Source organism: Haliotis rufescens, unplaced genomic scaffold, assembly GCF_023055435.1.
Source record: "Haliotis rufescens isolate VD_foot unplaced genomic scaffold, xgHalRufe1.0.p SCAF_14, whole genome shotgun sequence".
In the NCBI taxonomy this organism is placed as follows: domain Eukaryota; kingdom Metazoa; phylum Mollusca; class Gastropoda; order Lepetellida; family Haliotidae; genus Haliotis; species Haliotis rufescens.
In genome coordinates, this window is record NW_025963824.1 from 13,514,217 (window position 1) to 13,526,824 (window position 12,608).

Below are 12,608 nucleotides of genomic sequence, written 5' to 3' on the forward strand. Positions count from 1 at the left end.
GGAACAAATTATGATTATGTCCGCGTTGTTGTTGTTGTTCGAATTGTGAGAATACTTGATATTCTTACATGAATTTTTGTTCGATGTATTAACAAAAGTTTAGTATGTGAGCTCATTATTTCTGAAAGGACGAAAATGTAAAATAAGATTGTTCAGTTGAACACCGGATTGTGATATGTAGTTCACACAAACGCGTGTTTCAGGGGAATAGCACATGAGAAAGACACTTGTCAATTAGCGCATGCGTAAAAGATTAATTCATCCGGGACCCGCTGCCTACGCGCGAAATGGAGTCGGACTGATTGCTTTCGACTGTTGGTAAGTTATTTATTTTATAAAACGCGTTTATATTAGCCTGGTTACTTCAGGATCGGAGTGTACTAACACCATAGTATCTGACCACGTTACTGTCATCGCGGGATTCTCCCGGCGATCGCTCGTTATGGCTGCTGTTTTGACTGAAGTGAAGCAGTTGTTTCTGTTGGCTTTGGGCCAAGCCATTGAAAAAGTTGTGATGTTGTCTACGTTTTCCCACTATATTCCCGCGACAATTTTATGCACGATTGTTACAGTATTGTGAAGTTGTGACTTAAAATATCGAAAACACGCCCAACACAACACAACAGCATCATTGTTTACAATATCGGCACCTGAGTCTAGATTGTGGGATTACATGGAGGCGTGACGTCATACAATGACCTAGATTGGTGTTTGACACTGCCACTATTATGGATACCTGTGTACAATTTCGTTTGAAATCTTGGGGACAGGGGCGATAGGCGACCATTGACGCTGTCTTGCTGCTCCTCATTTCCCTGTTAAGCGTCAGCCTTGTAGGATTATCTTTTCCAGTCTATTCGACAATTTGCAACGTAGTCGGTGATGCTTGATTGAAAAATGAGTTGTTCCAAGATGAATGAATCATGCAGTATTGATCGGATACGCACGACCTATTGGTTGCGACTAAAGGAATTGATTTTGTCAAAGAGAGAAATTGTGCCGCATATTCAAATCCGGGAGAGCACACATTGGCCAGCTGAACTGGGCTACACGGGTCAATACGGTCCTGTTTGAGGGAAAATCTTGAATTATTGAGCTAGACATCATGACATTAGGCAAGAATATATTCAGGACTACAAACAATTATAAATATCATCAGGCGGGAATATATTCCAGGACTTCAAACAATATTTATGAAACACTCTTTTGGTTTTAATATTTTTTCAAATAGTAGTGTGCAGCCCCAGCAACATGTCCAAAAATGTCTGGTCGAGTAAGTTCATCTCAAAAAGAAAATCCCACATGAGTACAATGTGTGAAGTCCATTTCTGGTGTCCCCAGCAGTAATATTGCTGGAATATTGCTAAAAGCAATGTAAAACCTCACTCGCTCACAAAGAAAAGTTGTGTTTGAATTAAGGGGGTGCCATGGTCCATTGAGGTTTTCAGATAAGATGCATATTGGCGTATCTCCCCCCCCCCCCAATTCAAAACCCAATTACTTTCAATTAATTTGCAAACAGAAACGCATGTATTACATAAAATACTCTAATGTATCAAAACAGCCCGCATACAGCAGAGCTAATTTCCGAAACACAATTACGGGCTGATTTCCTTTCCGAGTCAAGCCTATATTTAGAACCGTTATATACATCTAAAAACATTATTTAACTTTTTTAAGTCTCAAAATGTTTATACATTTTGGGAAAAAACCAATAGAGTGATGAATAGATGAGTGAAAAGATGTTGGTTACCCAATGAAAAATGTAATAAACCAATTAGAATAGAAACCGTTGAGTAAACACTCAATTGCTCTTAAAGTTGTCTGGGGCTCAGGGTTTGCTCCAGTACTGAAAATCTGTAATTAAGTGACCCTCTTGTTATAAGTTGCTATGGCAATGCCACTTTCTTGTTAATTTTCGAACACTGAAAGCTCATTTAAATGTCACTACCTACTAAGAATGATACCCACTTGTGAAGATACGGGTTAGGTCTTCAGCAAGCCATGTTTTCCATAAGAGGCGACTAATGAGCTCGGGTGGTCAGGCTTGCTGACTTGGTTGATGCATGTCATCGCATCCCAGTTATGTAGATTGATGCTCATGATGTCAACCACTGGATTCCCTGGTCTGGACCAGACTCGATTGTTTACAGACCGCTGTCACATAGCCGGAATATTGCTGAGTGCGAAAAGACTGAGTTCAGAAAAATCCTGGTAGAGATGGCAACAACTGGTTTAACATGTTTAAGTACCAAACGGAGCCCAGTGGAGAAAATGTATTAAATACCTGGCATGCAGAACAAAATAGGAATTTTATCATGTCTAAATCAGTGTTTGAAGATAAGGTAGGGCCTAGTGTCCTTTGTGTTTGCTAAAATTAGATTCTACAGATGCGTTAATTTTCAACTTTTAACTCCGTGCCTGGATTTTGTTACTTTGAAGGTCACTGTTCATCATGTTTATGATGAGATGGCTTGTTGAGCCAGAGTGTGACCTGATTGTCGAACCATGACCTGTAATTGACCTGACAGTTTACTTTCAGTGACCTAACTTTCTTTTTCCTTGTGTAGCTCTGTTGGGTCTTATCTCTGCTGAGGTTGAATCTGTCAACTGAAGTGATTGATGATAATGATATCGAGCGTTTCATCACCTGCACCTGTTAAATGTAATATTTGTTTAGTACCCGTGTTACAAAAGAAAATTGTAATAAATGCTGTGATTTAATTATTTTGAATTTTTAAAAATATTTTTTATTTTTGTGTCTCATGGTAAATCAGTGAAAGAGACGTATTATGTTCACAAATATAAGATGGCTATGGATAAATCACAAAGAACAATGAAGAACAAGGCATGCTTTATTGCAGAATAAAACATTGAAATAACATGATGCCATTTCTCGAGATTCGAACATGCACTTGAAACTGAAGCTGTAAATTGGACCACATTGATTTTTAGAGGTGGTATCTAGTGGGTTGTTGCCTGTAGATGTAGCAGGGCAACGTAGATTTACGCAATAGTATCGAGAAATAAAATGTTGTAGTGCATCAAGCCCCCCCCCCAAACATTCATTCATCCACCCGCCTACCCATGCAACCATCCATACACCTCAGGGTTAGAATTAAACAATAGCCTGCAAGCCCAGGGCTTGTACAAATTCCTGCGGGCAAGTACAAATTTTACAATTTCCCCATTGTTTTAACATTACAAGCGTTCGCTCGTCACGCCAAAGACCCGGGTTCGATTCCTGACATGGGTACAATGTTTGAAGCCAATTTCTGGTGTCCCCTGCAGTGATATTGTTGGATATTGTTGCTAAAAGCGGCGTAAAACCATACTCACTCACTAACTCACTCACCCCAATTGCGTGGATCGATGCTCATGATATTAATCACTGGATTGTCTGGTCCAGACTCGATTATTTACAGACCGCCGTCATATACAGCTGGAATATTGCTGAGTGTGGCGTTAAACAACAAACAAACAAAAAACATTAAAAATAGAAACATTCCTTTGTCATATTTCAAACCTAATTGCTTCTTTACATTGCCTGTACTGTAATTAATCAACCACCTTTAATATTCCCTGTGGACATTCAGGTTTCATCACTGCATTAAGCGTATGTCACTAAGCATTGTTCGTTTATCTGCCACAAAATTAATTAATACTATTTTTGTAATGGTAGTATCAGTGATCCCGCTGGCTTTTGAAACTTTAAGAATTACCAGTCCCCTCCTAATTTTTGTCAGTCCCAACTTCAACAAATAAAAAAGCGATGTTAAAGTTGTTATAATTCATCTCTGTTATAACGTCATCTCTGAAGTAACTTAGTTAGATCTACACACCATTCACACAAAGTTCAGTCACAATTTTCTCTTCATCTTTTTTTAATATTTCAAGACTATGTCACTACAAATATACTTTTAACCTCAAAGCAAATGTTATTTCCTTGCACTTAAAAATGACAAATGGGACACCCTGATGGTTACAGACAAGCTGACTTCTATGAATATCACAGATTTATAAGCTACGTTATTTGTCGGTCCACAGTGACTGGCAGTCACATGAATTACCGGTCCGAGCCTAATTTTAACGGTAAAAAACAGACAATTACCAGAAACAGGAACACTGAATATTGCTTGGGGATGATAGCTTAACATGCTTGGTAATAATCAAATAATGCTAAAGTCACAGCTACTTTGACAAATATTTTAGGAGTGAAATTTGTTCATCGCTGTTCAAATATGTCGGTCAACAGCTTGTAAATCGATTTATTTTGTTACGGGTCAGGTTTGATAGGCTGTGGCGAATGTATTGTCACCAATATTTTACCCTTCAGTCCTGTAGTACTACGTGTGAATGAACTAGTTTCAAGAGACTGTTATTGTGGTAGCCATTGTAAACAGAGCCTGTTGACATGGAAATGACAAAAACACTGCTTCTTGCCTCTGTGCCATATCGAGCTCCACTGAGCACGTCTCCCGGCTAGTGTTAAATAATGTTTATTCGAAGGATGCACTAGTAACCAGGTTCGATGTTTTGATATTGTTCGTGACCCCTGGACCCCATCTGCTGCCACTTTCCTCACAACTCTAGTTAGAACATTGATAACGCTTTCACAACCACTACTCTAGTTAGAACATTGATTTTGCTTTCACAACTGTAACTGACTGGGTATATGACTGTTTCTATACGAATGTGTCTACCTGTAATGTGACCCTTCATCAATACCTCATTTATAAATCATTTGGCAGGCCTCAAAGTTGCCAATTTTTAATTTGTCTACTGATTAAAATTCAGAGGTAGCCAAATGACTACCTTGAAAAATATCTTGTGGCGACTAAATTCTACTGCTATACATCTTTAGACACAAAAATAAACATGTCTGCCTATAATTGTACTCGCAAATAATTCCTCCTAAAGTCAACAATTAACTGAAATACATAAATATTAATGTAATTAGTATTTTATTTTAGTTGATAGTTTATTGGATAAGCAAGGAAATGCCTATATAATCTACTAACATAAATTGCATCATTTGAGTCACAAATAAGAAAACTGAAGTACAGTTTCCACTAATATACAATAATAGTTATTTGATTAAAGATAATTTCAAATGCTTTTGGCTACCTACACTATTAGCTTGACTTCCTAATTTTACCACTGGCTACCTGGAAAAAAATACTTGTGGCCATACGGCTACTTGGTAAAAATTGAAACTTTGAGTTCGTTTGGTTGCCCAACGATAAACATTGAGAGATATTTTTGAGATATTAGACAATTGAGAAGAGCACCTACATTGTCAGTGTAAATCTAGACACAACTTCTCTATTTTTCTGTAATGGCGACTTTTTGGTAAAGATTTGCCAGTGTTAACTAACAAGGATTTATCTAGGATTTTAAAATAAGTGCAGACAGATTGAGGAAAAAAAGAAGTTTTGTTCGAAATTTGGGATCTTCTTAAAAGTCATGATTGTGTATCTTCGGGGGTATTTTAACATTCCATTCACTGCAAACAATAACAACATCAGAGTTTCTTGTTTGTTGGTCCTGTTTTGTTTGTTTGTTTAAAGCCACACTCGGCAATATTCCAGCTATATGACAGCAGTCTGTTAATAATCGAGTCTGGACCAGACAATCCAGTGACTGGCATCATGAGCATTGAGATACGATGATGTGCATCAACCAAGTCAGCAAGCCTGACCACCCGATCCCGTTAGTCGCCTCTTACAACAAGCATAGTCGCCTTTTACTGCAAGCATGGGTTGCGGAAGACCTATTCTGCCCCGGAACTTCATGGGTCTGTTGTTCCTGTTATCAGTGACAACAGGTTAGTTATTACCCTCAGAACATGATTTGAAAAATATGTTTTATTTCAATTGGAAGTTGTTGCCCAGACTTCGGCCTAATGTTCCTCTGAGCTGGTCTAGATAAACCTAAGACTTCCTCATGGATATATATATAAGGGGCGGTCGGGTAGCCTAGTGGTTAAAGCGTTCGCTCGTCACGCCGAAGACCCGGGTTCGATTCCCGACATGGGTACAATGTGTGAAGCCCATTTCTGGTGTCCCCCGCCGTGATATTGCTGGAATATTGCTAAAAGCGGCGTAAAACCATACTCACTCACTCACTCCTCATGGATATAGCTCACTAGAAAAGAAATGGGTACATTTTCAGATTTATATTGTATTTATTTATTTATTATTGTATAGATTTTATTTTTTTTAAATATGCAAAGGAAATCACAATGACCCATAAAAATCACCTGTTTTTTTACTTGTGTACAAATATGCATAAAAACATTTCAAATGTATAACAACACTCAGAGCTCCAGATAAGCTGCGTATCTGCGTAAAATACGCATCAGACATGCAGAAATATGCAGTAAAATATAATCCAAGTGTATCAAATACGCAACGGACATTACAGATACGCTACAAAAATAAAACTTGTGCATATCATCAAAATATTGTGAAGTAACCCTGCGTATTAGATTCGCAAATCAGCAACTTATTTTGAAATTATTCCGTCAACCTTGCCAAACTCCACGATGACAGTTACATCATGATCATTTGCCATCAAACTTTCTTGTGAAAGTATCATGGTATTTTTGAGTCCTATAAAGCTCTCGAACCCACACGACACCAGTTTGCAGGGACTTGATGAATAGTGTTTTTAAATATTTAACTTAAATACCCACATGTGTAAAAACTAGTGGGTAACAGAAATTTGAATACCCAGATAGAATTACTGATACCCAATGATTTTAAAATGCATGGGTAAAATACCCACAACAGCAAAAGCTTATCTGGAGCTCTGACACTGTTTAAAATTACCCAATGCCACCTTTTCAACGTGTGCATCTCTATTTGGTTACAGATCTTTAGTTACACACATTCATTAAGTCAACTGAATTAAATAATGCCTAAAAAAGTAGCAAAAAACTCTAGTCATGTGTAAAAATACCCACTAGACTCGACCGTCTCCATGGTCTTGTGGTAGATCGTCTGCCCGGAGAGCGGAAGGTCCGGGGTTTGATCCCTGGCCGCGTCATACAAAAAGACGTTAAAAGATTGTACTTGTTGTTACCCTGTCTGGCGCTCGGCATTAAGGGGCTAAAACAAGGACTGGTCGGCTCGGAGTCAGTATCCTGTGTCTGAGTGGGATATTCATGTTAAACTGCGGCATGGTATCTCAGTGAGCTAGCACTATAAATCGGCATCAGTCCGGACTAGTACAAGCAGCCACACAAACACACACGTACATGCACGTCGCTATATAAGTGCAATAATCTTGGACGCGACGTTAACCCCATATCACCTCACCTCACATCACCCACTAGACTACCCACTGGAGTAAAAACATTGAAAAGGGAACTATCCACTCTCATCCCTGTATGTTATCATTATAAGGACCAGTAGACTAAAACTGTTAGTTTCTAACGCTGCCATATAATAACACTGACAATACAAAAATAAACTGAAAATGATGTTAAGAATCATTTTCGGTCAGTATTCTCAAAAGTATTTGGCACAAGCTGATTAAACAAGAAAAGAACTCTTGAAAAAAATCCAAGTATAAATGCTAAATCATGACTGAACCCAGATGACGTGAAATGATATATTTTTTCAGTAGTTTCTGATTAGGATATACATATGATTCTACAGGACATATTGGAGGCAGTAGACTCCATTTTTTAGCACTGTGTGGTTCTACCTCAGTTCCACCAACACCTGCTTGGAATGGGGCTGTCGAGAGTCTATATTTAGAAACCAGGACGCCTAGTCCCATGTTGTATTGATCAGAAAGCAGCTTAGAGGCGGTATGGATTTGGAACCCGTATGGTGCATGCACGTCCCTCTATGGAGACATGGAGCCACTGTTAATATCATTCAGTGTATTGATTACAAAACAGTGTCAATATCAGTCTGTCTCCACTCATTACCATTCTCTGGAGACACTTTGTGATTAAGTGATAAGGCAAAAAGGTGTATATTTCATCCTGAGCCATGTTTATTGCATTTTCGCATTGTGGGTGTGAGCTTCAGATAAGACTTGATCTCCTCTCAAGATCTTTGGGATACATTTCTTGGGTGATGTCTGTGGATAAGTGACTATTTTTATGCTTCTGCTTCAGACTGGTGGCAAAAGTGATGTTATATTATTGTTTTTGCTTTTAGTTGACCCGTGAAGATCTGGTTTAGAATTAGTCTGCAGCAACCCATGCTTGTCATAAGAGGAAATAGTGGGATTGTTGTCAGGCTCACTGACTTGCTTGATGCATGTCATCATATCCCAGTTGCGTAGATCGATGTTCATGATGTTAAACACTGGATTGTCTGGTCCAGACTCGATTGTTTACGGATCGGCATTATCCTGAAACCAGTCTAGTAAAATTATTTAAGCTCATCTAATAATATACCATGTTCGACGTAAGAAGTGTCCAGTTCCCTCAAAATTAGAAATAGGGGACTCTTATTGGATTATAATTTTGTGAGAAAAAAAACAGTTGAAAGATGGTAAATTTTGTGGTTTATGCTGACAGCCCGAAATGATACAAAAGAAGAATCTGTGTGTATTATACACGATAGATATATTTTCCAGAATTTTATTGCCCATAATTAAGGGTGCATATAACACACGAGTGCATATTATACGCAAATAAATAAGTCTTGTGCACATTGATCAATCCGAAGGGGTGCTGATTTGGATTGTTCACAAGCCGGGGCGGTCTGGTAGCCTAGTGGTTAAAGCGTTCGCTCATCATGCTGAAGACCCGGGTTCGATTCCCGACATGGGTACAATATGTGAAGCCCATTTCTGGTGTTCATCGCTGTGATATTGCTAAAAGCGGCGTAAAACCATACTCACTCAATTGTTCACCAGCCAATATATCAGCAAATATCGCCGTGGGTGCTTATTATGTCGAATATGGTAGTTCATATAATACCATTAAAATGATCCGGAAAAATGCTAAGATGAGGCTGGTACTAATAGACTCCAAAGTTTTTAGCACAGACTATGTACATTATTGATATCCTATACCAATTATTCTTGGTCAAAACTTCATGTACAAGGCTTTGTATGGTCTGGAGGCTCAACATTGGCCTCGTATGTTTGGAATAATTCTCAGAAAGGGCCTCATGATTCTGTGGTGCCATCATGGAGGATCAATGCCAACATTCACCAAGAACCAAGGCTCGTCAATTTCTGTCGATGCCTATTGCTTCGGTTTGAAAACCAGACAGGCACTGACGGGCAACCAACATCGCCAATCAATTTCCATCCTTCAGATATCCATGTCTAAATACCCACACAGCATCCTGGGGAAATCAAATATAAAAAATCAGCAGGGCATGATATTGAAACAATTGAATTTCATTTGTTGATCAGTGGTGAGGAAATGGCGGTGGCTTATGATGAAAGTGATCAAATTTGTATGAGTGTTTGGGTATAGTAAAGCATCGGTGCATTGATCGACATAGGCTAAGCTCTCGCTGACGCGTGTATACTTGATTGATTTTACAGGGAGATGCTTACGGAAACTGATACCGTGGTATACACAGTAACTGGGTTTGAAATTGAGAGTGCAAGTCAGGGGTCTGTCATAAACATGTTTTTTAAGGTAAAAATTTAAACGGTCTATTGATTTAAATAGTTGTTAATACGGAAGAAACACTCGAGGAACCCAGGTCTCCCTTTCCAACACTGCTATGGTAGTTGGTGCCAGAAGGTCTGCAAGACCGAACTTGTCTACCAGGTTCCTTTTATGTTGATTTTGATGTTATTTTCATACAATTATTAGGCCAGGCGTTTTATATTTTTCGGATTACGGACCCACTGACTCTAATTTTTGAGAAAATGTAAAAATAAATAAATCAGATTTCCTTTTTTCTATTCTTCGATAGCCGCGTAGTCAGTTATTTTATTTGTTATCATCACCTTTTGATAAAAACATGAATTTACCGTTGTCAACTAGTAAAGAGATACATAATCGATCTTTGTTGATCTCGAAGCCGAACATGAATAGCCTCCCTTGACAATTGTCCGTGTTGTAAGTGGTAGAATTTTTATTGTTACAAGGGGCTTTATCGTCACAAATGGCGGTCTTTTGAGTACAGAATATGTTCTTAAAGTATGCCAGAGGCATTCTGCATTCAAAAAAATGCATCTGGCTTTTTTTTCTTTTTTTTTTTTCTTCTTTTTTTTCCCCTTCCTCCAAGCCTGGACTTTGGGCTGCAAAATCTGTAATCCTAAAAATAAAAAAAAGCCTGGCCTTAGCTGTGCTTACTAGGGCTTGGATGATACACCAACTGCGTGTTCCGATACGCATCACGATACCTTACTCACGATCTGATATGTATCATGATACTTAAATGTGCTCTCATCTGTGGTGAGTAGTCCATCTTTTTCATAGACAGGAGACCCGTGAAGATTAAAATAGGCATTCAGCAACTCATGCTTGCCGTAAAAGGTGACTGCTTGTCGTAAAAGGCGACTAACGGGATCGGGTGGTCAGGCTCACTGACTTGGTTAAAGCATGTCATCGATCCCAATTGCGTGGATCGATGCTCATGATATCAATCACTGGATTGTCTGGTCCAGACTCGATTATTTACAGACCGCCGTCATATAGCTGGAATATTGCTGAGTGCAGCGTAAAACAACAAACCAACCAACCAAATCATAGACAGGATGTCCAAATATCTGGCACTCTAATGATTTACAGTTGGCAGGGTCAAGTAGGGCGCACTGGATGAAAATAATTACGTTTTCACCACTCAATTTCACTAGTAATTAGTGTTTGGTGTAACATTTATTGATGAATACATTTAAGGTAAGAATCGATACTTTTTACTAAGTGTGCGATTGTGATCGATACTTGTATCAAGAAGTAAAATAATCACAACCAACCGATGCATCGGTGTCTCCTCCCTCTACTTGTTCTTACTAGACTGAACCGTTGGTTTTACAAAAGTGGTAAACATCTGAGACCTATGATCGAGGGTTTGAATCCTGGTAAGCCTATTGTAGCCTATTTCCTATGTGTGTCATGTCGTGTTCTCGTCGGTGACCCGTGAAGACCTGGGGTAGAATAGGTCTTCAGCAACCCATGCTTGCCGTAACAGGCGACTATGCTTGTCTTATGAGGCGGCTAATGGTCAGACTCGCTGACTTGGTTGATGCATGTCATCATATCCCAATTGCGTGGTTAGTTGCTCATGATATAAATCACTGGATTGTCTGGTCTCGATTATTTACAGACCGCCATCATATAGCTGGAATTGGTGACTATTGGCCTGGACCCTGGATCCATCAAGCAACAAAAATGGTGTTAGAGGCTGCATTGGGATAAATGACCCATTGGCACAAATTCCCTGAATATCACCGTTTGATTTCTACTGTGTGTTCGTGTAAAAGATTATACATATCGCGATAAGTTAGATCTGCCTAGATAGTAAAATCAGGATGAAAGCGGTTCCATACATGACCTGAGATAAGACAGCCAGGGTCACCCAGTGAAATCTGAGGCTATCTGAACCTCTATCAGGACATGATACAATCTAACAATATGAAAGTTAGGCATTTTCTCAAGCAATGTGAATTCTTCGTAGTTTTCCAAGAAGGTCAAGAGAAGGGGTCTCTTGTTATAACCCATAGTTTTAAAGTGGTAGAATCTAACAGTTTCAGTCCACTAGTCATTATAATGATAACATATAGCAAATCCCCTAAAAATGGCAAATTTCTACTAGTCCTTATGATACCTTTACTATTGGGCAGTTTGGCCAGGACTACAGGACTAGTGCCAATTTCTTACCCTGGTTTTAGAGTTAATGCCATGATCTATGACTTGTGAAGATCTGTGTTGGAATTGGTCTTTACCTACCAATGCTTGTCATAGGAGGCGACCAACGAGAATGGGTGGTCAGGCTCCCTGACTCAGTTGTGCATGACATCGAATCCCAGTTGCGTAGATTGATGCTTGTTATTTCCTCCTTGGGCCTTTGTTTTGGAGGCTGAAGACTCCTGAATCTGAATCTCTTTGAGTGAGTGAGTATGGTTTTATGCCGCTTTTAGCAATATTCCAGCAATATTAAGTCAGGGGACACCAGAAATGGGCTTCACACATTGTACCCATGTTGGGAATCGAACCTGGGTCTTCGGCGTGACGAGCGAACGCTTTAACCACTAGGCTACCCGACCGCCCTCCATCTCGGTACCTCCACCAGGGCGCGGATATTATAATGCTACGATCATCTCGTCTCTACGCTATCATGTTTTATTTCACCTGAAGCTTTCAAGACTCGGAACACTAACGCAATAGGATATGCTGTGCCTCAGAGCTCCAGATAAGCTGCGTATCTGCGTAAAATACGCATCAGAAATGCAGAAATACGCAGTAAAATATCATCCAAGCGTATCAAATACGCAACGAACATTACAGAAATGCTACAAAAATAAAACTTGTGCGTATCATCAAAATATTGTGAAGTAACCCTGCGTATTCGATTAGCAAATCAGCAACTTATTTTGAAATTATAAACGGGCATTCCGTCAACCTTGCCAAACTCCACGATGACAGTTACATCATGATTATTTGCCATCACACT

The 12,608-nt window shown here is 39.2% G+C and overlaps 1 protein-coding gene across 1 annotated transcript in view; it reads left to right on the plus strand.

Moving 5' to 3' along the window:
• Positions 1 to 251: 251 nt before the first annotated feature.
• The window catches only part of LOC124122468 (CTD small phosphatase-like protein 3), a 47,843-nt gene continuing 35,486 nt past the window's right edge, over positions 252 to 12,608 (plus strand). Inside the window, exon 1 of the mRNA XM_046485509.2 lies at positions 252 to 318. The gene's annotated coding sequence lies outside the window, so the exon portion shown is untranslated. The remainder of the gene's footprint in view (positions 319 to 12,608) is intronic.